This window comes from Schistocerca gregaria, chromosome 2 (genome assembly GCF_023897955.1).
Source record: "Schistocerca gregaria isolate iqSchGreg1 chromosome 2, iqSchGreg1.2, whole genome shotgun sequence".
NCBI lineage: Eukaryota > Metazoa > Arthropoda > Insecta > Orthoptera > Acrididae > Schistocerca > Schistocerca gregaria.
Window position 1 is genome coordinate 598,240,005 of NC_064921.1, and position 27,745 is coordinate 598,267,749.

Genomic DNA, 27,745 nt, shown 5'->3' on the forward strand with positions numbered 1-27,745 from the left:
AACTTGTCTGTCTGTCTGTCTGGCTATCGCATGTGACGTCATCGCAAGGATCCACATCGTATCAAAGTGTTTTGGCTTTGGGAAATCAAAAAATACGGGCTCGTCCGGGATTTTAACCTTTTTTTGTAACCATATATTAAAAATGACACATTTAAATTAAGAAACATTTCATTCTATTAACATATTTCTAGAGTTGGTTAACATTACTGTCATTTAATAGGTTTTCGTTTGTATATTCTTTTCGTTTTTCTCTTATTGTTGTTCCTTGAAACCAATTAAGATGGCCATTTGTCGTCTTTTTTTGGATAAAACTTTGCAGGACAGGCATAATTATTTATAATTAGCATCGACACATTGATTTTGATTTCAAATTACTGTATGTCATGCACTTGTGATGCCACAGGCACATTGTGCATCCTGGTTTGAACTCTTCCTCTAGTTTGCACCGTTAGATGGGACAGCATGAGGGAAACATCACCATGATAGATTGAGAAGAAGTGGAAGATCACTTTTTTACATATACTACAGATTATACATAAATTGAAAAAGAGAGAAAAATTATGTCATATTACATAAGATAAGCAGAGAGAAAAGTGTGAGTAAACAATATAAATTTTATAGGGCACATAGTAAAAGAAATGTTTCAAAAAAAATTGATGAGTAGTTGGCACTTTTCACTAAGTAATGCTTGTATCCTAGACAACATAGTACAAATAATGAAGAAAAAATAATAAATAAACGCTGTTAGTACTACTGAGCATACTTTTGACACTGATTTGGCTGCGAGCATGACAGATGTTTGGTGAGAAGCACTTTGTATCACTGATTTCACTAAGAAGAAACACTTTATACTACTATACTTCACTATTTGATGCGAGAAGAGAAAGCACTTTATCTTTTGGGTTGCAGTTGTCCACTACCACTGCAGACGTTCTTCTTGTAGTGAGTGTGGTGAGGTGGCTGGTGGCGGTGCTGAGGGTCACAGGCTGGGGAGGACTCTGGCGGTCGCTGTCTGCAGTGGAATCTGCACGAAGTTCTCGTGGTATCGCCTGTGCTGCTGGGCCGTCTTGTTCTCCTCCCAGGGGTCTATCAGGAAGGCCAGCTGGTCGGTCTGCCTCCGCGCTACGATGGCGTGAGCCGTCATGGCGGGGATCCAGAGAGTCGCCAGTCGCTTGGGCCGTGGAAATGGGTTGCAGTCTGGGGCGGTGATTGCTTCCACTGTGATGCTTCCCGGCGCCGTTCTGTTGATGTGGGCCACCATCTGCTGGTACACTTCCCAGATGTTGATGGCATTCCCGCAGGTGAATCGGTGCTCGAGGGTGTCGGTCATGGCACATACGTCGCACTTGTCACTTGTGACGAGTTTTATCTCCGCCAGTCTTTGGTTGGTTGGTACCGTTCTGTTAACTATTTTGTACAGTGTCTCCTTCTCATGTTTAGGCAACACGTTTTCCGAGACATTTCCCCATATTTGTTTCCAATTGTATTGCGGGAGTTTGTGTTCAATTTTGTTTTTTGCCGGCTTCCCCCTGAGGGCTCAGTATATTCTCTTGGCTGTTCTGTGGCTGGGGTTCGCCACGGTGTCCAGAACGTAACTTTTGTTGGCGTAGTGCAGCCTGACGTGTCGCATTCTGAAGGGAATGTACCTCGTGTCGACCGGCGCTTCTTGTGATGCGGGCTTCTATCCTGCCATTATCTTGGCTGTGACGCTGTCAGGCTGGATGGCGAGCGTTCGTTTTAGTAGGAGGGCTGCACATTTGCTCTTTATATCAACCAGACCTAGTCTCCCTTCTTTCGTCGACAGCGAGCACGTTCCTTGCGCCACTTTGAATATATTTCGACGCCACAACAGGTAGTACACTGCACTCGCATGTGCTCGCGCAATTTAGGTCGGGATGCTTAAGATTGGCGTCAGGTACCATGCTTTCGATAGGATCGTCGTGTTTATCAGGTCTATTTTCTGGTGAATTGTTAGTTTCCGGTTCGCGTGCTTCCTGGAGAGACCTCTTATGGTGTGTAGCACGCCTCTCCAGTTGTATTCGGCCATTCTAAGTAGACAAGACTGTATAAATATTCGAAGGACTTTATGGCTTACTACTGTTTGGTACCACTGCATGTCTGGTTTGAGTCGTTGATTCCCTATCGGCAGTAGTACTGTCTTTCTGCGATTGGTTTGGGCGCCTGACACTTTTTGGAATGGAGTGTGTTCATGATGGTTTCTACTCTCCCAATATCTTCCTGATCTTCAATAAAGATGCCTAGGTCGTCAGCGTAGGCTATACATGCTACTGCTTTACCTCCTACGGAGAATCATCTGATGTCATTTGTGGGTTTCCGCAGCACCGGGCCCCGTGCTATAGCGACTAGAGCCATTGACAATGGACAGCCTTTCGTCACGGATCTGTGAAAACAACTTCGAATCCGTTGAACAATTGTTAATATACGAAAATAAGTTCTGAGATACAGAGTAAATCTTGTACATCACAAACGCCAACTACGAGAATATTCTGCTTAGCGAAGATGGCTTCTGTATCAAATAGTTGTTGAGAAGTTGTAATAATGTATGTCCAAAATTGTGCATTACTGGTACATACGCATCCGTTTCTTTACCGCAACTATAAATTCGGGTAAACTGGCCAATAACTTCACACTCAGCGCTAAAAATGACTTCACTCAGTGCGAGTCTGTAGAGCTACGACCCGAAGTAACAGCGCAGTGTTGGAGAACCTGCAATAAGGTATTCGGATAAAAATGGCAGCCAAAGGATGAAACGAGAAAAATTGTTACACATCACCTTTAATAACTTGTATGTGTCATCAATGCGATGAGTGATTATTATTACTACGTAGACCAATTGAGAGTCTTCATTACTATCTAATGACCAATGTTTTACTATAATATGAAATCACAAAAAATAATAATTTAATAACATGAAGTTTTAGTTTCAGTGGTTCGTTACAACACTTACCTTACTTTGTTTTTTTGTGGTTCGAGTTTAAATGTTTTTTAGATTTCACATACCTGCTGCAGATTATCAGAACTGCACATATAGAATGATGTTCGCGATATTTATAACAAAAAACCATATATGGGAATAATAATGTGAAGGACACTAATATACTGCATTTAGATGGACCAACAATTTCACATACACTCCTGGAAATTGAAATAAGAACACCGTGAATTCATTGTCCCAGGAAGGGGAAACTTTATTGACACATTCCTGGGGTCAGATACATCACATGATCACACTGACAGAACCACAGGCACATAGACACAGGCAACAGAGCATGCACAATGTCGGCACTAGTACAGTGTATATCCACCTTTCGCAGCAATGCAGGCTGCTATTCTCCCATGGAGACGATCGTAGAGATGCTGGATGTAGTCCTGTGGAACGGCTTGCCATGCCATTTCCACCTGGCGCCTCAGTTGGACGAGCGTTCGTGCTGGACGTGCAGACCGCGTGAGACGACGCTTCATCCAGTCCCAAACATGCTCAATGGGGGACAGATCCGGAGATCTTGCTGGCCAGGGTAGTTGACTTACACCTTCTAGAGCACGTTGGGTGGCACGGGATACATGCGGACGTGCATTGTCCTGTTGGAACAACAAGTTCCCTTGCCGGTCTAGGAATGGTAGAACGATGGGTTCTATGACGGTTTGGATGTACCGTGCACTATTCAGTATCCCCTCGACGATCACCAGAGGTGTACGGCCAGTGTAGGAGATCGCTCCCCACACCATGATGCCGGTGTTGGCCCTGTGTGCCTCGGTCGTATGCAGTCCTGATTGTGGCGCTCACCTGCACGGCGCCAAACACGCATACGACCATCATTGGCACCAAGGCAGAAGCTGAAGACGACACGTCTCCATTCGTCTCTCCATTCACGCCTGTCGCGACACCACTGAAGGCGGGCTGCACGATGTTGGGGCGTGAGCGGAAGACGGCCTAACAGTGTGCGGGTCCGTAGCCCAGCTTCTTGGAGACGGTTGCGAATGGTCCTCGCCGATACCCCAGGAGCAACAGTGTCCCTAATTTGCTGGGAAGTGGCGGTGCGGTCCCCTACGGCACTGCGTAGGATCCTACGGTCTTGGTGTGCATCCGTGCGTCGCTGCGGTCCGGTCCCAGGTCGACGGGCACGTGCACCTTCCGCCGACCACTTGCGATAACATCGATGTACTGTGGAGACCTCACGCCCCACGAGTTGAGCAATTCGGCGGTACGTCCACCCGGCCTCCCGCATGCCCACTATACGCCCTCGCTCAAAGTCCGTCAACTGCACATACGGTTCACGTCCACGCTGTCGCGGCATGCTACCAGTGTTAAAGCTGCGATGGAGCTCCGTGTGCCACAGCAAACTGGCTGACGCTGACGGCGGCGGTGCACAAATGCTGCACAGCTGGCGCCATTCGACGGCCAACACCGCGGTTCCTGGTGTGTCCGCTGTGCCGTGCGTGTGATCATTGCTTGTATAGCCCTCTCGCAGTGTCCGGAGCAAGTATGGTGGGTCTGACACACCGGTGTCAATGTGTTCTTTTTTCCATTACCAGGAGTGTACATATTAATGAGGCAAACGATGTATACGGTAAAATATAATAATACACAAAATATTTAGGTATATGATGTAGATAAATTTACATGTATATCACATGAACAAAATACATAACTTGAAAGGAGGAGAGAGAGAGAGAGAGAGAGAGAGAGAGAGAGAGAGAGAGAGTGCGCATAGTAATATATGGAAGACACTGATTAAATTACATTGTTACGTTGATACACCAGTGAGATACCCTTCTACTGTATTTATACTCTATCATTTTTTTGCCTGATTTATTTGGCTACGAGGAAGCTACAAGGAAAGGACACTGTAGGGATAGGGTTTGCACATGTTACATACATATTTTGGGACTGCGATACTTGCAAACTTTCACCTTGCACTTTGTGTGCTTGAGCACACCGTGTGGCACATGACATTGCCCTTGACTTTGGGTTGGCAGAGGTAAGGAAGGAAGACATCGATGGCGACGGTGAGTTCGGATGTTGAGGATGATGGCGGTCACGGCGTGCGCGAAACGTCTCTGAAGGTGGCGTCCAGCGGGACTTCCAGGAATCTCAGGAAGGTCTGGCGGTACATGGCGCGCTGTTTGGCCCTCTTGTGTTCCTCCCACAGCTCCGTGAGGAACTCCAACTTGTCTGTCTGTCTGGCTATCGCATGTGACGTCATCGTAAGGATCCACATCGTGTCCAAGTGTTTTGGCTTTGGGAAATCAAAAAATACGGGCTCGTCCGGGATTTGAACCCGGGACCTCTCGCACCCTAAGCGAGAATCATACCCCTAGACCAACGAGCCGCCGATACGATGTGTTTCTCGTGTGGCAGCCTCGCTGTGGAGAGAGTAACCCAGTTCTGAGCGGCTGCGTGGCTGGCTGCCAAGGCCGGGAGCGCCCACAACCTGAGCCTTTCCCACTCTGACAGAGTCGCTATGCTGCCACACCAGGCTGCTGGGCCGATGACGGTGTGCTATTTAGATGCAACAGGTAGATCGGTTAGGCCGTCACTGAGACACCTCTTTACAGTCCTGTAACAAATCGGACGAGTACACCGTTAGTTTGTGAATTGTTTTCGAGCTTCAAACAAGAGCGACTTATTTTAGTTATCTGTGTGGTTACCACCTAGAAAAGGCCTGTTCGATGTGGCTAGGACACCAAGAGGGCACCTGCTCTTTCGCCGCTGGCTAATGAGCGCTCATAAAATAAGGTCAGACGCAATTATGTAGCGCAGGGGAAGTGCAAACTGTGCGCCGTTTTCAGGAGAATTATCGCGTGTTAAGTTCGTCGGAGCCTTGGTCGGAAGCGAATATACTTACTGATGCGATGCTTAAAACTGTGAGCAGCTCTCATTAAAACAATTGGCCTTATTAGGAACTTCAGCCCGAAGGTCGGATACACTGTCAGCAACATAGTAGACGTGAGCGTAGGATGTCCACAGCTACAACGTGTCGATCTACTGTGCGACAGGCAGTGATAGATTTCGTAATAAAATGTAGTCTCGTATAAAAATTTCCTCAGCATAAATTTCTACGACTTCTTAGTTCGCAGATACGATTGTATCTGTCTGGACCTACACACATCTTCCATAAACTTCGCCCGCATTATGAGACCGAAATCTACCCACGGAAGCTCACTCTCAGACTACAAATAAACTTCTAATTCCTTCGAATTAACAGTGCTCAGAAGGTGGTACCACACATTGATGCTTTAATGAGAAGCAGAATATGTAGAATTCATTGACATCCAGTGTTTGTATGTTGAACATGTGAAAATACTGTCACGAAATACAGTTTAAATTTCGTCCAGAGGCCAACGTTGGCCTCGGTTCGTCCGAAACGACGTTCATCATAAGGATGCACCAATCGTGTGCAATACCAGGCTTCGTACTTAGCTGCCCCGTGTTCTGCGCCTTGTCAATTAAAAGAAATGTGAATATCATTTCACTGTAGTTTCTCATCAATGCTGTAGTCCTAGGAAAGATATTCGCCACAAATTGCATTAATTAGCTACCACAAAGCGATTCACCTCCGTAAAACTAACATTAGCGCCCGCAGAGCACCCGTTGCTCGTGGGGAGCTGTCTCGTTCCAATAAAGTCGAAAATAAGCTCAACCGAAATTTTTACAAAGGATCGAACCCTGTTGAGAAAGGATAGATTAAATACAGTTTGTGATGGAGTGTTTTATTACGGTCAGAAGTAGTTGCGTGAAACAGAAATATATAGTTCCCTTATTTTAGTATGGGTAGAAGTTATACTTGGCAAACGGAATAAATTAATAACTGGTTCCCTCTACCGATCCACTGACTCAGAGAATACATTTGCTTAACAGTTCAATTAAATATTGAGTCTCATTTCGAATAGTTACCCGAATCATACAATTACAGTTGATGGTAACTTCAATCTACCCTCTATATGTTGGCAAAAATACATACTTAATACTTAAAGTCGGTGGAAGGCGTAAAATGTCATCCGGAATCGTGCTGAATGCTTTATCAGAAAATAGTTTTGGGCAATTAGTTCAGGAGCCCACTGTAAGTGTAAACGGTTGCGAAAACATACTCGACGTTGTAAAGAAACTGGTTCTCTAATTCTGAAAAAAAAAATTAAATAATGAAACATGACCTATACAAGGAATCTGACTACCCATGTTAGCCATGGACGAAAAATATATTGCAGGGGCCTATATACACTCCTGGAAATGGAAAAAAAAACACATTGACACCGGTGTGTCAGACCCACCATACTTGCTCCGGACACTGCGAGAGGGCTATACAAGCAATGATCACACGCACGGCACAGCGGACACACCAGGAACCGCGGTGTTGGCCGTCGAATGGCGCCAGCTGTGCAGCATTTGTGCACCGCCGCCGTCAGCGTCAGCCAGTTTGCTGTGGCACACGGAGCTCCATCGCAGCTTTAACACTGGTAGCATGCCGCGACAGCGTGGACGTGAACCGTATGTGCAGTTGACGGACTTTGAGCGAGGGCGTATAGTGGGCATGCGGGAGGCCGGGTGGACGTACCGCCGAATTGCTCAACACGTGGGGCGTGAGGTCTCCACAGTACATCGATGTTGTCGCAAGTGGTCGGCGGAAGGTGCACGTGCCCGTCGACCTGGGACCGGACCGCAGCGACGCACGGATGCACGCCAAGACCGTAGGATCCTACGCAGTGCCGTAGGGGACCGCACCGCCACTTCCCAGCAAATTAGGGACACTGTTGCTCCTGGGGTATCGGCGAGGACCATTCGCAACCGTCTCCATGAAGCTGGGCTACGGACCCGCACACTGTTAGGCCGTCTTCCGCTCACGCCCCAACATCGTGCAGCCCGCCTTCAGTGGTGTCGCGACAGGCGTGAATGGAGAGACGAATGGAGACGTGTCGTCTTCAGCTTCTGCCTTGGTGCCAATGATGGTCGTATGCGTGTTTGGCGCCGTGCAGGTGAGCGCCACAATCAGGACTGCATACGACCGAGGCACACAGGGCCAACACCGGCATCATGGTGTGGGGAGCGATCTCCTACACTGGCCGTACACCTCTGGTGATCGTCGAGGGGACACTGAATAGTGCACGGTACATCCAAACCGTCATAGAACCCATCGTTCTACCATTCCTAGACCGGCAAGGGAACTTGTTGTTCCAACAGGACAATGCACGTCCGCATGTATCCCGTGCCACCCAACGTGCTCTAGAAGGTGTAAGTCAACTACCCTGGCCAGCAAGATCTCCGGATCTGTCCCCCATTGAGCATGTTTGGGACTGGATGAAGCGTCGTCTCACGCGGTCTGCACGTCCAGCACGAACGCTCGTCCAACTGAGGCGCCAGGTGGAAATGGCATGGCAAGCCGTTCCACAGGACTACATCCAGCATCTCTACGATCGTCTCCATGGGAGAATAGCAGCCTGCATTGCTGCAAAAGGTGGATATACACTGTACTAGTGCCGACATTGTGCATGCTCTGTTGCCTGTGTCTATGTGCCTGTGGTTCTGTCAGTGTGATCATGTGATGTATCTGACCCCAGGAATGTGTCAATAAAGTTTCCCCTTCCTGGGACAATGAATTCACGGTGTTCTTATTTCAATTTCCAGGAGTGTAGATATCGAGCACCTGCTAGATGCCCACGAAATACATAATTTTGTTTTAAAGCTGACAGCCAATGAGAAAATAGGTGCAAAAATACTATTGGTCAGTTTTCAAGCAGTAATGGTGGACAGCAACAGCTGGTAATATACGTAATTTTATTGTAGCGAATTTTACTGCAAAAAAAAAAGAAATATGTACTCCTTCCAAAAGAAGTTACACACAAACATTAAAATAAAATTATGATGAGCAGCAAAATGTCTGAGAAGAGTTTTGAAAGAAATTATTAGTTGAACTTTAATTTGGCGGGTTTTCAACACTGTCAACAAGACGAAATAATGGAAAGAATATTTATTGGAACTAAACAAAATTGAACTTTGATATTGTGACAGTATTTTTAAAATAGATAATTTAACTGCAAGTGTCTTTAATTTTGAAATGAGAGAGAGCCTAATAATTTTCTTTTAATGTCTTAGCTGTTGCTGCAGGCAGTGCGATGACGTCAGCAGTGGTCCAAGCGGACGATGTGTGAAGTTAATCATGGTTCGTGGCGTGAAGATAAGGATGGATCCTCCTGTTTCATTAATATTCCAGTTACGGCGGTGGTCCACGTCTCCGTTGTAGTCGAATCAGCTGGCAGCCCTGGCGCGTTAATCATAGTTCCAGTGTGTGCGTTGTCGTTACGCAAGCAACGTTTTATTATTAAAATTTTATTAATCACGCGTTGCGGGTAGGTCGGAATTATGCAATGTCTTTAGTATTTACGAGATATAGACGGTTAATGCCAATACTTCGCACAGTTCTTTCACCGTGTTGCCACAGGAAAACAGTCACATGTGTTTATCACTATGACAGTCCGCTAAACATCAGTTCAATTTACGTTGTCGTCTTTAAGACAGTTTGGATGATACAATAAATGTTTCTTGATCAAATCACACCATTGTTCTTTTACTTACCATTTTGTTTTGTTCCACTTTCGCGCAATTCTAACAGTTAGTGTCTCCACCCGACGATGGTGTCTGGTTCACGACTAATTGTCACAAGTGCACACAGTATGTAAAAACGTCACCACAAACGCTCAATATAGTTTTCAGGTTTTAGTGTTCACTTAATAATGCACGAGCTCCTATTAACACACCGGACGCACTGTAATTAATTGTTCCTCCGCGTATCACCGTCTTTCGCGCCGAACTTTGCAACGTTTCTCCACTCGCGAACCGGCCACTATATCACAACAACTCGCACGCTCTCTATCGATAGTCGTTCGCTCTCTCTCTGACACAGTACTTCTCCTAGCCTAACCAAAGATTTACAAAGCATATAAAACCAGAACATTCATATTTGTACAATATAAATATAAAACAGTAGCAAAATGAATGAAGAAACAGTGTGACGTATTAACAAACAAAGAATAGTTGAAATAAATGATACATATGTACTATGAAAAGGTAATGCACAAAAGAAAAAAAATATCGACTTTCGGGGAAAGCAATGTCTTTACAACTTCTCTTCCTGGGCAAACAGGGAGCACCATGGCGGATACAGGGATTAGTGACCACAAGGTTGTCGTAGCAAAACTGGATACCTTCACACCCAAATCCACCGAAAGTAAGCGCAAAATACATCTGTGTGAAAAATCAGACAATAATATTCGCTTGACGCCTTCCTAAAGTTATTGGTTGCGCAAGCAATGAAATAAAGTAGGCCTATGTCAGGAGGATGTCGTTATCAGGAGAAAGAAAACTGGCGTTCTACGGATCGGAGCGTGGAATGTCAGATCCCTTAATCGGGCAGGTAGGTTAGAAAATTTAAAAAGGGAAATGGATAGGTTAAAGTTAGATATAGTGGGAATTAGTGAAGTTCGGTGGCAGGAGGAACACGACTTCTGGTCAGGTGACTACAGGGTTATAAACACAAAATCAAATAGGGGTAATGCAGGAGTAGGTTTAATAATGAATAGGAAAATAGGAATGCGGGTAAGCTACTACAAACAGCATAGTGAACGCATTATTGTGGCCAAGATAGATACGAAGCCCACACCTACTACAGTAGTACAAGTTTATATGCCAACTAGCTCTGCAGATGATGAAGAAATTGAAGAAATGTACGATGAAATAAAAGAAATTGTTCAGATAGGGAAGGGAGACGAAAATTTAATAGTAATGGGTGACTGGAATTCGAGTGTAGGAAAAGGGAGAGAAGGAAACATAGTAGGTGAATATGGATTGGGGCTAAGAAATGAAAGAGGAAGCCGCCTAGTAGAATTTTGCACAGAGCACAACTTAATCATAGCTAACACTTGGTTTAAGAATCATGAAAGAAGGTTGTACACGTGGAAGAACCCTGGAGATACTAAAAGGTATCAGATAGATTATATAATGGTAAGACAGAGATTTAGGAACCAGGTTTTAAGTTGTAAGACATTTCCAGGGGCAGATGTGGACTCTGACCACAATCTATTGGTTATGACCTGTAGATTAAAACTGAAGAAACTGCAAAAATGTGGGAAATTAAGGAGATGGGACCTGGATAAACTGAAAGAACCAGAGGTTGTACAGAGTTTCAGAGAGAGCATAAGGGAACAATTGACAGGAATAGGGGAAGGAAATACAGTAGAAGAAGAATGGGTAGCTCTGAGGGATGTAGTAGTGAAGGCAGCAGAGGATAAAGTAGGTACAAAGACGAGGGCTGCTAGAAATCCTTGGGTAACAGAAGAAATATTGAATTTAATTGATGAAAGGAGAAAATATAAAAATGCAGTAAATGAAGCAGGCAAAAAGGAATACAAACGTCTCAAAAATGAGATCGACAGGAAGTGCAAAATGGCTAAACAGGGATGGCTAGAGGACAAATGTAAGGATGTAGAAGCTTATCTCACTAGGGGTAAGATAGATACTGCCTACAGGAAAATTAAAGAGACCTTTGGAGAGAAGAGAACCACGTGTATGAATATCAAGAGCTCAGATGGCAGCCCAGTTCTAAGCAAAGAAGGGAAGGCAGAAAGGTGGAAGGAGTATATAGAAGGTTTATACAAGGGCGATGTACTTGAGGACAATATTAAGGAAATAGAAGAGGATGTAGATGAAGACGAAATGGGAGATACGATACTGCGTGAAGAGTTTGACAGAGCACTGAAAGACCTGAGTCGAAACAAGGCCCCCGGAGTAGACAACATTCCATTAGAACTACTGACGGCCTTGGGAGAGCCAGTCATGACAAAACTCTACCAGCTGGTGAGCAAGATGTATGAGACAGGCGAAATACCCTCAGACTTCAAGAAGAATATAATAATTCCAATCCCAAAGAAAGCAGGTGCTGACAGATGTGAAAATTACCGAACTATCAGTTTAATAAGCCACGGCTGCAAAATACTAACGCGAATTCTTTACAGACGAATGGAAAAACTGGTAGATGCAGACCTCGGGGAGGATCAGTTTGGATTCCGTCGAAATGTTGGAACACGTGAGGCAATACTGACCTTACGACTTATCTTAGAAGAAAGATTAAGAAAAGGCAAACCTACGTTTCTAGCATTTGTAGACTTAGAGAAAGCTTTTGACAATGTTGACTGGAATACTCTCTTTCAAATTCTAAAGGTGGCAGGGGTAAAATACAGGGAGCGAAAGGCTATTTATAATTTGTACAGAAACCAGATGGCAGTAATAAGAGTCGAGGGGCATGAAAGAGAAGCAGTGGTTGGGAAAGGAGTGAGACAGGGTTGTAGCCTCTCCCCGATGTTATTCAATCTGTATATTGAGCAAGCAGTAAAGGAAACAAAAGAAAAATTTGGAGTAGGTATTAAAATTCATGGAGACGAAGTAAAAACTTTGAGGTTCGCCGACGACATTGTAATTCTGTCAGAGACGGCAAAGGACTTGGAAGAGCAGTTGAACGGACTGGACAGTGTCTTGAAAGGAGGATATAAGATGAACATTAACAAAAGCAAAACGGGGATAATGGAATGTAGTCAAATTAAATCGGGTGATGCTGAGGGAATTAGATTAGGAAATGAGACACTTAAAGTAGTAAAGGAGTTTTGCTATTTAGGAAGTAAAATAACTGATGATGGTCGAAGTAGAGAGGATATAAAATGTAGACTGGCAATGGCAAGGAAAGCGTTTCTGAAGAAGAGAAATTTGTTAACTTCGAATATAGATTTATGTATCAGGAAGTCGTTTCTGAAAGTATTTGTTTGGAGTGTAGCCATGTATGGAAGTGAAACATGGACGATAACTAGTTTGGACAAGAAGAGAATAGAAGCTTTCGAAATGTGGTGCTACAGAAGAATACTGAAGATAAGGTGGATAGATCACGTAACTAATGAGGAGGTATTGAATAGGATTGGGGAGAAGAGAAGTTTGTGGCACAACTTGACTAGAAGAAGGGATCGGTTGGTAGGACATGTTTTGAGGCATCAAGGGATCACAAATTTAGCATTGGAGGGCAGCGTGGAGGGTAAAAATCGTAGAGGGAGACCGAGAGATGAGTACACTAAGCAGATTCAGAAGGATGTAGGTTGCAGTAGGTACTGGGAGATGAAGCAGCTTGCACAGGATAGAGTAGCATGGAGAGCTGCATCAAACCAGTCTCAGGACTGAAGACAACAACAACAACAACATATGTCAAATTTAAAAGAACGCAAAACCGCCAAGACGCGTGGTTTTTCAGAAGCTCGAAATTTAGCACGAACTTAAGTGTGAGATGCCAACTACGGTTTCCTTCACCAAAGAGGAAGAAGTAGATATTTCACAAACTGCCTATCTGAGTAACTTACTACATTTCCTCGGTGTAGCGAAATAGCTTAAATCACTTAATAAAGGCAACTCCTCCAGTTCAGACTGTATATCAGACAGGTCCTTTCAGAGTATGCTGATACAATAATTCCACAATAAGCAATCATACACTACCGCTGGCTCGTCCGAAGATCCGTGCTCAGAGACTGGAAAGCTGCGCAAGACATGCCCAATACCCAAGAGAGAAAACAGGAATAATCCGCTGAATTACAGACCCATGTCACTAACGTCGATTTGCAGTAGGATTTTCGAACATATTCTTTGTTCGAACATTGAATTACCTAGAAGAAAACGATTTATTGACACACAACCAACACAGATTCAAAAAATGTAGTTCTTGGGAAACACAGATAGCTTTTTAGTATCATGAAGTAATAAGTGCTATCGACAGGGGTTGGCTTTCCGAAGGAGTTCAGGTGGCTTTCCAATGGAAAGATGTTGACACAAGCTCTGAAACTAAAAGGTGAAGTGTTAAAAATCAAAGGATTCCTCGCTAAACTTAGTTTGTGGTCAACGTTTTTACAAAAAAATGATGTTCGAGTCCTTCCCTTGTATTCAGACGATTGTCAAAGAAATTGCAATGGACCAGTCGGCGGTACTAAGTTTTCACATTCCTTGCATGCTGCAGAGCTTACATACTTTGGAAGAGAAACTGTTAAGTTACTTTCCAGAGCTGAACTCTGGCGCTGACAACGGTCATAGATGGATACTAAATCCTTTTTTGATATATCAGTACAACTGGTTGATCTGAGCACGATGACGAAAGAAACACTTGTAGATTTAGCAGCTGACGGGATGCTTAAAATGGAATTTAATTCGCAAAAGATTGGCGTCTTCTGGATGAACAGAAAAGAAGAGTATCCACAGCTTGCAATCGAAGCTTTGAAATCATTAGTGCCATTCGCCACTTCCTACCTTTGTGAATTAGCGTTCTCTTCAGTGGTCAATATAAAAACTAAGAAGAGAAATAGACTTCAACTAGAACATTTGGTGATTTGTGTCTCAAAAAGAGAACCACGATTTGACAAATTATTAATAAATAAACAAGCACAGCCTTCTCATTGAAAGTGTTGTATTTTTATTGTAGTCGGACCCTTTCTTACTTTCACCTGGCTAAGTGGCACACGTACCAGATATCGCTGGTATCGCCCTATGAATACAAATTGTTGAAAACAATAAAATCTGAATTAGTGTCAAGTATGCTTTTTAATAAAACAAATGAGAGACATTGGTCATCAAGCATCAAACTGCAGTTGTACCGATAAAACGCTGTTCATTTGCGTATAATCGCTGGATCGTACCATTATTGTTACTGACTTTACTCTTGACGATATGGCGTATGCTCTGCGCGAAAGAAATTACACTGAACAAACAGAAAACGCGGAGGAAAAAAAGCGTAATGTTTTACATCAGTGTTATTATTATTACGACGAACAAAGTACATTAGAAGTTCCGACAAAGATATCGACGCCGCCAATGAAGTGCTCAGCTGTAATATTTATGACACTCCCCGCGTTCCAATTATTGTAACCGATACCTCCGCTCGGGTCTCCTCAACGATGTTGCCAATTTCTCTGTAACAATGTTGCAAGCAACACTCATATTACTTCATGCCCTTGAGATACCTCTATATGAATTCCATTTTAGATATGTCGTCGTTAACCAAGATGAATTTAATAAAGCTGCACATCAACCAATACTTAGGCTGATTTTCCATTCAGTAACCCGTCTTCTGTGTTTATGACTCATTTTGAAGAGTAGGTAAAAACGAGTGACTTTTAGACTACTTCTGGTAAAAAGGATGTACATTTTATAAACTGTTTTAGTATTTTTTCGGGATGAAATGCATTATCCTTTTTTACGTGAATTCCAACAGAAAAATATGTTTCGCATAACGAGCGTTTCGCAATGCAGGTAAGACTCAGAAGTGAATTACTCTCTTTAAACGAGGTGCCACTGTATAGTCAGTTTGTAAACAAGAAGGTATTTTTTTCGAATTTCTCACAGTTACTTATTGGATCTTCCTCATTTAGTTATCGATCGGTTCCTGAAAACAGTTTTCCAGTTTTGCGTTTATTTATAGTTAACACGCTGTATTTATTACAAAACAATCTACATTTTGCTCAATTGAGAATTAATGTTAAACATGGAATTACTTAATTTTAATAAAAAAACAAATACCACTTTCCATAGGCCTATGCTTTTGTATTACAGAACCCCTAGTTTTGAGACAAGTAGCAGGATGGTTATTTCATTTACTTTCGATCAGTTTCAAAGGAAGACAACATTTCGTTTTAATAAATTGCGAGAATAAGTAGTATAGGTACTAGTTTTTGTGAAGTATTTTTCAACTCTTTTATATAGCACAATCAAAAAAACAATGAATCACTTCACGGCAATCACCACAATTAACTACACGAAAGGAATGAAAAATTAACCAGGTGACCAGCAACGACGATTTTGTGGGAATCCCGATCAAGCCACAGACCTAGGAAATTAGAGATGTCAACATGCAGTGTGTGAATTAAAGTCTGAGTTGATCTCAGGCATCCTAGATCCGCTTGGCAGAAATTGCTGTACCTCGTGCCTTGTCTCACTTCTGTCAATCCTAACGATCTATTGTTTGGTTCGAAGCTTGTTACTGAAATGCATTGTAGTAATCGTGGTGTCAAATCTTGATTGTAAGCTGTAAGCGTGTTGTTGCAACTATTATGTATCACACCGGAACGTGAGCATCTTTTAAAAGCGCTTTCATAAACTGTTCTTGTTGCGTGTGACATTTTTATCACAGCAGTTGTCAGTAACACACAAGACCCTGCCACTGCACCGCCGTTCCAGCCCGGAAGTTGACGTGGTCCTTTCCCTCTGCCTGAAAACCTCTCAGACATAAATACTATCTGTACAAGACTTACTGACTCTCGCCGCCCTAGTTACATACCGCAGAAGTGGGAAGAGATCGAAAGACATCGTGTTGCTTCTCACTGCTACCAGTGTTTGCGTATTTGAACCTTTCAGCAGGTTTAAATTCGTATTCATTATTATAAATGAGTTCCAAATTTGAACGTGAGCGAATTTGCAAGGTGCTTTCACAAACGCTTGTCACTTCCGTGTGACATTCATACCATAGCAGACGATCGCCATGATTCGTACGTTACCAGCCATGCTGCAACTGCTTTCTCCTGCGACCGCGGCGCTCTGAGCAAGGTCTTGCGACCCCCCAGACGGTCACGACCACAGGTTGAAGAACACTGCACTAAAAGAAAGAAAAGGGGAAGTCCTTACAAAGGATATTCATCCCTATGTACAAAGTGACCACATATATTCAGTATTCCTGAGCAGAGAAAAGAGACAGCCATAGTGACGTGTCCTAATGTCCTTTCGCACTGATTCATTCATGAAACATGACTATTACGCAACTTGCATTCACCCTTCATTAACATGGAGGACACACTTGTGTAGCTGGATTTACAAAACGTGTCAAAATTTATACATGAAAAATATGTTGTATTACAAGACTAACAGTAAATGAAAAACTGGTGAGGATACATACGAAAATAAATTATCCAGGTTACACAAAAGAAAAGAAAACAAGTGAAATCTGATAGTAACGTTACACTGAAACACAAAACTGGGACTGATTAACAGTGCCCAGTTGTCGTTTAGTGGTTACCAAAACAAAAATGAGACCTACTTAAATCTCTCGCAAGGAAGCAGACCATTACAGTGTGAAAGAAAAATTCGGCGTAGGTATTAAAATCCATGGAGAAGAAATAAAAACTTTCAGGTTTGCTGATGACATTGTAATACTGTCTGAGACAGCAAAGGACTTGGAAGAGCAGTTGAACGGAATGGATAGTGTCTTGAAAGGAGGATATAAGATGAACATCAACAAAAGCAAAACGAGGATAATGGAATGTAGAAGAATTAAGTCGGGTGATGCTGAGGGAATTAGATTAGGAAATGAGACACTTAAAGTAGTAAAGGAGTTTTGCTATTTGGGGAGCAAAATAACTGATGATGGTCGAAGTAGGGAGGATATAAAATGTAGACTGGCAATGGCAAGGAAAGCGTTTCTGAAGAAGAGAAATTTGTTAACTTCAAGTATAGATTTAAGTGTCAGGAAGTCGTTTCTGAAAATATATGAATGGAGTGTAGTCATGTATGGAAGTGAAACATGGACGATAAATAGTTTGGACGAGAAGAGAATGGAAGCTTTCGAAATGTGATGCTACAGAAGAATGCTGAAGATTAGATGGGTAGATCACATAACTAATGAGGAAGTATTGAATAGGATTGGGGAGAAGAGGAGTTTGTGGCACAGCTTGACAAGAAGAAGGGACCGGTTGGTAGGGCGTGTTCTGAGGCATCAAGGGATCACAAATGTAGCATTGAAGGGCAGTGTGGAGGGTAAAAATCGTAGAGGGAGACCAAGAGATGAATACACTAAACAGATTCAGAAGAATGTAGAAGGTTGCAGTCAGTACTGGGAGATGAAGAAGCTTCCACAGGATAGAGTAGCATGGAAAGCTGCATCAAACCAGTCTCAGGACTGAAGACCACAACAACAACAATAACAATGTTAATCAGTGAAATAGGTGGTGACAAGAAACTAAGTATCACAGAACATTTGTGCATACAACAACAATGACTTTTTTCTTTGGTCTATGAAATAAGTTGTGGATGGTAGCATCCTATCTGGTGCAGGTGTTGACAGAATTGTTTTACACATGACGCTACATAACACATGCTGATGGCACAGTAGTACTGGTGAGAGTTGCGGGCGCTCTTACAGACCAGGCCCACGCGTGGGCGTTGGTGGCCATGACACAAGATGCTAGGCGCACGTCACGCTCCGGCGATGCCGCTGGCTGCTGGGAGGTGCGTGCGGTCACACAGACCACGCCCACAAGAGGACCAACTGTACACATGACAGCCGACGGGAGGACCAGCTGGCACGTCTCGTAGAGCTGCGCGGTGCCGGTGGCCGGAACAGACTGTGGGTGGTCACGCGGACCACGCCCACATGTGGACCAACTGTCTGGCAGCACGTACGAGGTGCTCCCGCGGCCGATGGAGATGCTCCTCCGTGGGCGTTGTACACGGGTAGCCGCGTTGACAATGGCGCGCCTTCCAGCTCACTCAGCTAGTCTGTCGGTAAACTGAAGAGCGAGCGAGCGAGTCCCCACTCTGCCAACCCGGCTACGTCACAAGGCGCTTCTACAGGCTGTTTCACAACGTAGTACCGGCCCTGCCGCGGCGCGCGCTTAGATCTGTAGCGACGCCGTGTACTGATACGTCTCGGCTGCGTTCATTTTTATACAAATGCATTAAGACCATAAGGAATACAAAAGACACAACATTATAGAGTAAATAATATTAAGATAAGAATGGAAGTCAGGATTATACTATAAACAACCGAATGCCTGTTCATGTGAAGGTATTGTATGTTCCTCTATTGCTATTCGTAAAACGAACCCCATATAATGAAATCAATCTGTAGAACTTAAGGCTTGTTCTTACCCTGTGTTTCTACTAAAAGGTAGAAGTTTTCTTTGAAGGACTTTCAGTACGAAGAGTGTTTAAAAAATAAGCAGTAATTTATAATTTTGTGTGTTGTATTAGTCCGATTTGTCACTGTCTTCGTAAGCATGTCTCAAAAGTATGTGTACAATGTTATACATATGGGTATTTACTGTTGTCAGCTGTCAAAAAGGTTACATGTGTTTTGGTAGCATCAAGAATTATTTGTTTTGTATAAAAACAGATTGGAGAATCTGTATTAAATTTTGTTGCAGGAATGGAATAAAGTGTATGAAATTTTTAGAAATGTTAAATATTGCTTCTGGTGAGCCTGTTATGAGTGAACCAAGGGCATAGAAATGGTATAAACATTTCAAAGCAGGCCTTAAAGTACAGCAGTTTTACAAGCATGGATCAGATTAAAAAGCACAGTTCAGACACCTACAAACTATCCCGAAGAAACAGTTGCTAAAGAACTTCGGGAATTGGAAAAAACACAGGCACAATTGTAGAATATGTAATGGGTAATATTTTGAATAGAATAACATTGCTGTAGACTAACAAATAAAGTTCTTACCAAAAATATAAAAATTAATATGTGAACGCACCTCGTTTGTCAAGCTTTTTGCTTAGAAGTCCAGGATCGATGCACATGTTTTCAAGAAAATTTCAGCAGTGTTTAGAATAGCTATTGCGCACATATTTAAAGCAATATGCCTCAGAATCAGTTGAATAGTGACAGAGATAGAAATTTAGTGTTCCATAAGCATCAAAGGTTTTACGTTATTTTGAAACTGTCTATAACGATCGGTTTCCTCCTAAGATTATTGGTTTTCCTTCGTGGCGATTCCACTAAACCATGCGGCTTATTTTCGCGTTCGTTCCTTATGCGTCCTATTGGACGAGGCTGACGTTCGTATAAATTGCAGCCCTTTGATTGGTACTGGTAATATTAGCCAACTGTTCTTTTTGGGCCGCCTCTTAAATACACGCTGTAATAACATTAAAGACGATCGAACGCTCTTTACTTCGCAAATACCTCCTCTTTCTCGTATTCTGCACATTTTCTTGCAATGCTAGACGATTATCCATCACTTTCGGATATCGAAGTGTATCAGTAAGTATACACATTAACTGACTGACACTGGCAACTAAGATCCCACGAACAGAAGACGCGTATATCACTGCACGCCGATCTACACTGCTAGACCGGTAACGGGCAACACATTTCTGGTGCCCCTGCAGGCCGGTGGCAGCGTTCTCCCGGGAAAGGCCACTTCCCCCACTAAAAGCGCTTGAGTTTACAGGCAGTCGGGTCGGGCCATCAGCTGGCGTCGGCTCGTCCCACAGAGAGTGAAAGTGCGCGCCAACCAACAGCGGTCCGCGCTCTGGCAAGGTCACTTCTCTCGTCTCACCTGTCGGTGAAGGTGAGCGTGACAGCCAATGTTCGCTTCTCCTGGCAGGGGCAGCCCTCGTCACCTGCCTGTCTCAGCGTTGTTCAAATGGCTCTGAGCACTAAGGGACTCAACATCTTAGGTCATCAGTCCCCTAGACTTAGAACTACTTAAACCTAACTAACCTAAGGACATCATGCACATCCATGCCCGAGGCAGGATTCGAACCTGCGACCACTCAACGTTGTCTACAGTGCCGGCTGCTTGGGGGGGGGGGGGGGGGGGTACACCATCCTCTTCTCTTCAATGGCCTTAGCCTCATCGCGTGGCGGCTGGTTTCTCATCCGACCTTCTTGTACCTCCATGAACAGTTCCTGTACAGTCCTCACCGAAACCCAATTCGTACACTATCCACACCTTTTACAAAATTTTGTAGATAGTTGCAGTATTGCGTCGGATTCCGACTAACAAGAAAAACTAAAATATTCGCAATCTAGATGGTAGCGACCGGGTGAATTGTCCAATCCAAAATTTTGAGTGTAAGTCGTCGCCATTTTCCCTAAAATGTTGAAATTTTAGGAAGGACAGAAAATGCTTCTGGTTGAACGTAGGTTCGACCCTGACACTAGAGAATCTGTCAGATTCAGTCACGGGGATTTTCCCCAGACGATGGGACATACCGTGTCCTCTGTGGCCATCACATCTACCACAATTCTCCGGGAACTTGTCCGGCGTACTCCTACCCATAGGCTGATAAGTATCGCGTGAGTGCACACAACACTTGGCAGAAGACGTGGGGGGCGCTTGAGGGCGTCCTAACACGATCCACCCCCCCCCCCCCCCTTCGTCGGAGATTCGAGTCCTCCCTCGGGCGCGCGCGCGCATGCGTGTGTGTGTCGTCCTTAGCGTAAGTTAGTTTAAGTAGTGTGTAAGCTTAGGAACCGATGATCTCAGCAGTTTGGTTCCATAAGACCCTACCACAAATATACAATTTGACGTGGCTTGCGTCGCGCTGATCTGTGAACCACGAGATGGCATCACTCGTGCCGTTGAAGTTTCACAGTTACATAACTGTTCCGCCTCTCGAGGTCTCGAAGTCTGAGCCGGTCGCTGTGGCCGAGCAGTTCTAGGCGCTTAAGTGCGGAACCGCGCTGCTGCTGCTACGGTCGCAGGTTCGAATCCTGCCTCGGGCATGGATGTGTGTGATGTCCTTAGGTTATTTAGGTTTAGGTACTTCTAAGTCTAGGGGACTGATGACCTCAGATGTTAAGTCCCATAGTGCTCAGAGCCCATTTTGAATCTCGAAGTGTTTGTCTGCAACTTTTCCTCTACTTGAGCTAGTCGATCATTTACTTTGGCAATATTCTCCATGTTGGCGAGCACTGCCTTACGTCCCTGCGCCAACGCTTCCGGACTATTTTTTTTCCATGGAGCTCGCTCGTTTTGCTCAGATGTCAGCAGTAAGAGCGATCTTCTTCGCACCTGCTGCCTCTCTTCGGGCAAGCCGAGCGTCTCTCTTCGCATCCGTCCGGAGTTTGTGTACCTCAGAAAGTTTTGCCCCAAACTCGTCCGTGCGTTCGCTAATCTGCTCCTTTAATGGGATCGCCTCACGCTCTCTTTTTCGTTCCAATTCCTTTTCCTCCTGCATCCGTTTTCTTTCTAATTCTTCTGCCTCATCCTTTCGTCTCTTTCTAATTGATCCATCTGCTGAACTAGGAGAACGATCACTGGATCAGATTCCGGTTAATAATGCGTGCTGCCATTGGCGAAGCAACCCGTGATTCCCGAGCGCTGCTGCGATGGCGTCGCATTTCATGTCTGCCTTCTGCCTCCCTTTCCGAATTTCTACTCATGACTAATACGTCTAAGTGGCCACAGTCGTCTCCATCATCAGACTGGTCACCACTGTTAATTCCCTTTTCCGATCCTGCATCATCTATCGGTACCTAATGCTCATGTGTTTGGGAGTGACTGCTCCATGGCAAACCCGTCCAACACGTCCCGAGTCTACTAGACTTTGGCCACGAAGTAGCTTCGATTTACTCCTTGTCAACATTCACGACAACGGAGGATAAAAAAAAATTTTCATGGCCCGAAAAGAGAACAAAAAATGGAACACAAAACAAAAAACTATGCATATGTAGGAACATCTATGGCATTGCCGCAGTGAGCGGTTCCCGTGAGATCACCGAAAATAAGCGCTGTCGGGCGTGGTCGGCACTTGGATGGGTGACCATCCAGGCCGCTATGCGCTCTTGCCATTTTTCGGGGTGCACTCAGCCTCGTGATGCCAATTGAGGAGCTACTCAACCGAATAGTAGCGGCTTCGGTCAAGAATACCATCATAATGACCGGGAGATAGGTGTGCTGACCCCACGCCCCTCCTAACCGCATCTTCTACGGAGGATGACACGGCGATCGGATGGTCCCGGTAGGCCACTCGTGGCCTGTAGACGGAGTGCTTTATATGTAAGAACATCTAATAATATCTGACTCTCAAATATTCTCAACAAAAACACACAATTCCCCAACCAAAAAAGAGTTTTTGCAACGCAGATAGCAATGCTGAACTGTCAAATTCGATAATGTGGTACAGAACCCACAAAACCAAAACATGAACACAAATAAATATATTGCATAATAAGAGATAATTAACTTTCCATATTCACGACAACATTAAATACTAGTGCGGAACTAAAAGAAAGAACTGGAACACAAACAGAAAAACAAGAATGTAATTACACAATTTACTGTTATCAGAGGAAACCGAGTGGCATATTCGTTCACTGGAGGGTCGACATGATGCAAGGTAGTCTATGGTGGCAGCAGTTCTCCGTCTGCCAAATGACTAAAAAGTCGTAACCACCACACCTAAGAGGTGACACATTCATCAATAGCGCAAGGAAAACTTACTAGTGGCCCCAGTGTGTATACGACGTGGAATGCGACTCAAAAAACTGTACAACTGAACCATAGACTCAACGTTACGCTTCAGCAGAAAGGTTTAAGGAAGAAGAAGAAGAGTTACGAGAGTGTTCTGACAAGTTGTTCAACCGAAATTATTGTATGTTTCCTTATTTTATAGCACATGTTGGCTAACATGACATAAAATAAATTTAATTCCTTCAAACCCACAACAAAATAAACGACATCGTAGGGAATTAGAACGGGTGTTGTTGAAAAATTTAATGACAAGGACCTACAGTATCACAAAGAGATTGAAGGTGAAAAGAGAACAAACATAAACAGAAACTTCAACTGTACAACATTTCAGTAACACTAATTCAGGAGCCGGCCGTTGTGGCAGAGCGGTTCTAGGCGCATTCAATAACGGTGATCTGTAGGTCAATATGCATCAGAATTGCTGCATGTCAAGGTATGCCGAGTAATTAAAATTCTAAATCTTAACTAAATGTAGGTATCTCAATAAATTAATACGAAAATGAAGTTAGTTTTCAGGCTTAGTGTGGTTTGATTTAAGAAAGGGAAAGGTTTCACTTGTCGTAAAGCAAGAGCAATCTTTTTAGAGTGAACAGATTAGTAGAAATGAAAAGTCGTTCTCATTAACCGTTTCATAATGAAATCACGAATGTCTAGCTACAGGGCTCTCACTTTTGCCCTACAAGGTTGCACTTAGTTACGATATTTTCAAAGAATTAGTTGATACCCGGAAGGTGGTCATCTCTATCATATCGACTTTTTCCATCGGCTCCAGTCTTCTGAACATGGACTCTTAAAGTGGCTATTTTACGTGCATCTTTTATTTGCGTGAAACCTAGATGGATTAGAATGCTTCTGATGTTTTGCACAGTGCACGCCGTGTAGGTCACGTATGGCCATTTAAAACTGTTGAGCCGGATATTGACTCAAACCCATACAGTTGTGTTCCGTGATCTGCACACACGAGGCTGCATTCAAAGAAGCGGAATGTCTGCGGAGCGGCAGACGCGATGCGCCCACCGCCCAGAGGCCTGGCGGGGGGTACTTCACACCACATGGCTTCGGTATGTGGCGTCTGTCATCGCGCGCGACAGCGTATGTTGAGGGAAGGCAGAGCGGTGCGGCGGGTGTATCCGGGGAGGGGGGGGGGGGGGGGGGAGAGGCCGGCTGATGACAGCTACGTCTGTTCTCTCCGTTTTCCGGAGCGATTGTCTGCAATCGAAACCTTGTATTACCAGACAGACCACGATATTACTGCACTTTGTCTCCAGTGGCCGTTATCGTGAACACATGCTGCGACGTAACAGTAAACAAGTACAAGGCTGTGTAAGGAAAACAAAACACATTGTGCATGTTTCCAAGAGTATCGTGCATATACTATCAAGTGGTCCGGCGAGTCCTCGTGAAACGTCACGATAAAAACTCACGATAAGCCAACCTAAACGCCCGCAGTTTCAGATGCAATAACGTTGCGTCTACTAAAACAATTCGTCTACTGGATCCCGAGAGAATTGTCGCCGAAATCTTAGTAACACAAATTGACAAAGGGCTTTGTATTGCTTCATAAGGATCGATGAACTCGAAGACAGAAACAATGAAAGTTTTGAAATTTCAGAATGCATTATTGACTGGAATATAGCGAACGTTATAAAATGTTAAAAGAAAACTAGTACAAACAGTCCCGATTGCGATTTTTTGTGTGTTGGCAACCGTTCCGGCCTTTTCTTCGAACCATCTTCAGGCTCACACTGCCATTATCGCTGCTGTTGGCGGTAGGCGGAACGAGATCCGTAGAAGTACCGATGTCCGAGGAACAGGCCGAAACCTGTTGCCAAATAATAACAAATCTGAAAACGCGATCGTGATTATTTTCATTAATTTTTAAAGAAAGTCTTGTTCTTTAAAGATATTTTCTGTGAATTGTTCCCATACGTCACAGAGCATTCAAGCGGACTACTAAAATTTGTCCATCACTTATCTTTTTCGTTTACTGCTGTTTTACGGAAGGTTTTGAACAACGGGAGAGGCAGGGACTTGCTCCTGGGCCGTCGCGGAGTACAATTGCTAGAGTCTTCCGTTTCAATGGAGAGAACAGTTAGTTGTAAAGACATCCGGACATCACCAGCAGATGTGGGATCATCTTCCTCTCAGTAGGACGCCTGCACGCAGGCGATAGCATCTCATCTTTCACCAGCTATGTCGGTAACATTGCACAGCTCTGTCAAATTCAGAAGCCTATCAATCGTTTTCATGACCATCTTTTTTCATAGCACCCTTGTACTCCCACTAGTCACTCCCAGTGTCCATAGAATGCTCAATTATATTTTGACACGAGAGACCAATCAATGGAATGATACAGCGGAGTGTGTTTGCCTAAATTGGCATCCTTCCACTCACAATAGCCAGTCTCATTTACATGTAAATTCTAGGTGTTTCTACCAAAACCCGGCGACATTAAGAACTTTAAATACGAATTCCAAGTGAAAGAAAACAAGCCATTTAGAGTTCCACCTTACACTATTCCATTATGTTACAGAAAACAAGTATTTGCAGAACTGCACAATGATAGAAGATGATATTATGGAAACTTCAACTTCACCATACAACAGTCCCTTACAAATCGTAGAGAAGAAGGATGGGAGTATTAGGATGTCGTGGATTCAAGACAAATTCCATTATCATTCCTGAAAACTATCGCCCAGAAAAATTAGAAGAGCTGTTGCAAAAGTTCTATGGAGTTTAGATTTTCTCTTCCCTTGATTTGCAAGCTAGTTTTTGGCAAACAGAACTAACATCTGAATGCAGAACGTATACGGCCTATATCGCGTTTGGACGCAGTTATCAATTAAAAAGACTCCCCTTCAGTTTGAACACATCTTCTGCTGCTTTTATAAGAGGTTTAGGAACTGTGTTGGATAAAGAACTCCAACAGCGTCACACCTGTTATGTTGATGACATTTTAGTAGCTGAGTCATCCTGGAAAAGAGGTACTTGATAAATTGCTAAGGACGTTAAAAGAACATGGGCTAACCGTAAATATAAAGAAATCAAATTTTGGAAATAAAAGGATTGAGTTTTTAGGCCATATTATCACTGAACAAGGGATTGAACCCAACCCTAACAAACTAAAAGCCATACAGAACATGGTTACGCCATATAATAGAACGACATTGCGTGGTTTATTGGGACTCATTAAGTCTTATAAAAGATTCATTTGGACAGAAGCCCTTGCTACCCCACATTTATGTGCGTTGACCAGTAAAACGATGCCCTGGGTATGGGATGACAAGCAGAACATGAATTCCAATTACTAAAAAGATTGCTGGTTAAAGCACCACTTTTAGTGCATCCAGATTTAACGAAAGAATTCTGTATGCCAACTGACAGTGCGAAAACCGGCTTGGGAGTGGTACTCTTACAACAACAAGAGGAAGACGGACAGCGGGTGACAAAAACAATAGCTTTCGCTAGTCGTGTCCTCACAAAATCTGAAAAAAAATTATTCAATCACGGAATTAGAAGCGCTGGGAGTAGTATGGGGGTTTCGCAGGTTTAGATACTTTCTGTCTGGGCGAAAAATCAATGTGTTCACAGACCATAAAGCACTAGAATTCCTGTTAAGTGCGAAACTATTGCCTGGCAGACTAGGTCGGCGGATGTTGATGTTGCAGGAATATGATTTTCAAATCACTTATGTACCTGGACCTTCAGATGTCATAGTTGACATTCTCTCCCGATTGCCGGAAGGGGTTAACAAAAACAGAATGAGCAATATGGAAGAAGAGCAAGTACTTACGTGTTACCCGAAAAATTTGCCCTTTGAGAACTACGTCACGAATTCCTTGAAACAGTTAGGACGGGAACAGGACAAAGACCTAGACCTAGCCAAAATTAAAATTAAGTGGAAAAACAGGGAAACATAGGTTATTAGACAATTTTATCTCGTAAGGGACAATGTATTATTCTACAGACGTGACACAAATACAAGGTTATGAGTAGCATGCATACCACAGGAATTGATAAACAAGTACAATTGGCATACTCATTTGAGTAACAGCCATTTTGGACCTAAAAATGTTTTTTTAAAATTAAAAATGTCTTGTCACTTCGCAAATATGGAGCGAAGAATCAGACAGGTTCTAGCTCAATGTAAGAAATGCCAGAAAGCTAAACATGTAACATTTCAACCGAGACCACCAATATCCCCTGTCATTTCGGAGAAATTGAGACATATAGCAGCGACAGATCTCATGGGTTCACTACCCTGTACGCAGAAAGGTCATGTATTTATTCTTGTAGTCATAGAATTTACTTCAAAATAAGTGACATTTAAATCCTTGAAGAAAGCAACAGACAGGAGCATAAGCAGAGCGCTGACACGAAATTTCATTCGACAAGTTGGTCGAGTCGATAAAATGTTATAGGACAATGGACCGCAATATCGTTCAGCACAATGGCAAAACAC

The 27,745-nt window shown here is 43.6% G+C and overlaps 1 protein-coding gene and 1 non-coding gene across 2 annotated transcripts in view; both read right to left on the minus strand.

Annotated features, from left to right (window-relative positions):
- LOC126334527 (spindle and kinetochore-associated protein 1-like) overlaps positions 1-27,745 on the minus strand; it is a 424,403-nt gene that overhangs the window by 280,099 nt on the left and 116,559 nt on the right. The window lies entirely within an intron of this gene.
- Trnap-agg (transfer RNA proline (anticodon AGG)) lies at positions 5,280-5,351 on the minus strand. The gene has a single exon. It is a non-coding gene; the product is annotated as a tRNA-Pro (tRNA).